This window comes from Penaeus monodon, chromosome 1, assembly GCF_015228065.2.
Source record: "Penaeus monodon isolate SGIC_2016 chromosome 1, NSTDA_Pmon_1, whole genome shotgun sequence".
Taxonomy (NCBI): domain Eukaryota; kingdom Metazoa; phylum Arthropoda; class Malacostraca; order Decapoda; family Penaeidae; genus Penaeus; species Penaeus monodon.
The window spans coordinates 49,088,270-49,090,769 of record NC_051386.1 but is presented as its reverse complement, the minus strand read 5'-3'; the positions used below and the strand labels follow the sequence as shown (position 1 = coordinate 49,090,769).

At 48.8% G+C, this 2,500-nt stretch overlaps 1 protein-coding gene across 1 annotated transcript in view; it reads left to right on the top strand.

Moving 5' to 3' along the window:
* LOC119573439 (protein unzipped-like) overlaps nucleotides 1-2,500 on the top strand; it is a 75,995-nt gene that overhangs the window by 922 nt on the left and 72,573 nt on the right. The window lies entirely within an intron of this gene.

The window sequence follows — 2,500 nt, the reverse complement described above, 5'->3', positions numbered from 1 at the left end:
CTGAGAAATTACAATTCGGCGCTGAACAGAACACTTAAAAAAAAAAAAAATTGAGGATTCAATTCTCATTTCGTTACGCTCGCCTATGTTACAACTTTCGTCTATTCTTTAAATATTTTTTTTTATGTTGCTGTTGTTGCTGGTTGCTATTATGTTATGCTGGTTATGTTGCTATTGCCAGGAAATATATAATGAAAGTCCACTGAACTTGAAGAGTAGAACTGCGAGTCGAGGTTTAGAAATGCCATCAACTTTCTCTCTCTCTCACTGAACCGGGATCTGTTTTTATGACGTGGATTTTTTAGCGTTTGGAATTAGTGATTTGGCCGCGCTCGGACGAGATAACAGAGGAGCAAGGAAGCAGATCAGCGAATATTTAAATTCGGTTTTATTTTGGGATTGCGATCAGTCTGAGGGAGAGAGAGGGAAGGACGGAGGGAGGGAGGGAAGAAGGGAGGGAGGGAGGGAAGGAGAGAAAGACGGAGGGAGGGAGAGAAAAAGGGAGGCAGGGAGAGAGAGAGAAAGAGAGAGAGAGAGAGAGAGGAGAGGCAGGCCAGGGAGATGAGAGAGAGAGAGAGAGAGACGTAGAGAGGAGAGAGCGATAAAGGCAGGGAGAGAGGAGAGAGAGAGAAAGAAGGACAGGGAAGAGAGAGAGAGATCTGGATGGCGGCGGAGAGAGAGAGGAGAGAGAGAGAGATGAGAGGAGGGAGAGAAAGAGAGGGGAGGAGGAGGGAGACGGAGCATGGGAGAGAGAGAGGAGAGACGGAGAGACGGAGGAGGAGAGAGAAGAGAGCAGCGAGAGGAGAGGAGAGAGGCAGGATGAAGAGTGGAGAAGGAGAGAGAGAAGAGAGAGATGAGAGAGAGAGGGAGAGGAGAGAGAGAGAGAGAGAGAGAGAGATGGCAGAGAAGAGACAGGACCGACAGACAGGAAGAGAGGCCAGCAGAGAAGAGAAGAGAGGCAGAGAGAGAGAGAAGAGAACGATTGAGACTGAGAGAGAGAGGATGAGAGACGAAGAGAAAGATAGAGAGACAGAGAGAGAGAGATGAGATGAGAGAGCGAGCGATGAGAGATGAGCGAGCGAGAAAGAGACGAGAGACGAGAGAGACGAAGAGAGAGAGAGAGAGCAGAGAGTTGAGAGAGGCAGGGAGATAGAGAAAGAGAGAGAGAGAGAGAGAGAGAGACGAGAGAGAGAGAGAGGAGATGAGAGAGAGAGAGCGAGAGAGAGAGAGGAGAGGAGAGAGAGGAGAGAGAGGGAGGCAGGGAGAGAGAGAGAGAGGGAGGCAGGGAGAGAGAGAGGGAAGCAGAGAGAGAGAGAGAGGGAGGCAGGGAGAGGGAGAGAGAGTTATCAGTAAATTCACGGATCTATTTTTTCCTCCTAATCTCGAAATGGAAATTGAGAGTGGACGTCGACATCCATTCTTACGGCCGGCATCGCGTCTCAGGTGTCGTGCAGTCCATTCATTGCAGGCTAGGACCGGAAATTGCAATTCAAATTGTTAACCGAAAACATCCACCTGGCCAGTGGTTCTCGCGGTTAGCATGCACGTGTTGGACAGCACTTACTAAGTCCGTGTGTGTGTGTGTGTGCGCGCGTGTGTGTGTGTGTGTGTGTGTGTGTGTGTGTGTGTGTGTGTGTGTGTGTGTGTGTGTGTGTGTTTTTGGCTTTTGTTTTTTTTTTTTGTGTTTGTGTGTGTGTGTGCGCGCGCGTACGTGTATTTATTTATTGATTGATTGATTGATTGATTGATTTGTTTTTACCATTGTTTTTTTTTTTTTTTTTTTTTTTTAATTCCATCGAAAATGTTTTAGAGTGATGTTCATCCCATTATCCATTCAGAAAGCACGCTTCCTAAAATCACATCATCAACTTTCTGACCAAGTAACAACCAATATCTTTTTTATTTTTTGTTCTTCTTAAACCCACGATAATAACCGGTTACCGGCGGGGCGTCCATGGAAGATCGACCGTGGCGGGGGTTAGGATGCGGAAGGGACCCCCTTAACCTTGGCAAAAACGAACCTTTCTGTATGGTGGTTCGTGGGGAGGTTACCGTAACCTTACACACCTCACTGTATCGCGTTGCAGCCGCTTATTGTCCCTGTCTGCACCATTATCTTTGATTGTGTGTCTCTCTCCAGTGTGTCTCCCCCTCCCCCTCCCTCCCTCCCTCCCTCCCTCCCTCCCTCCCTCCCCCCTGTCCCTCCCCCTTCTCTCTCTCTCTCTCTCTCTCTCTCTCTCTCTCTCTTCTCTCCCCTCTCTCTCTCCTCTCCTTTTCCTCTCTTCTCTCCCCCCCTTTCTCTCTTTCTCTCTCCTCTCCTCTCTCTCTCTCTCTTCTCTCTCTCTCTCTCTCTCTCTCTCTCTCTCTCTCTCTCTCTCTCTCTCTTCTTCCTCCCCCTTTTCTCTCCTTTCGTCTCCCTGTTTTCCCCTGCCTCCCTTCCCCTTTCCCTCTCCTTCCTTCACCCTCTCCCTTTCTCTTACTTCCTCAGCGTCCTTTGGGT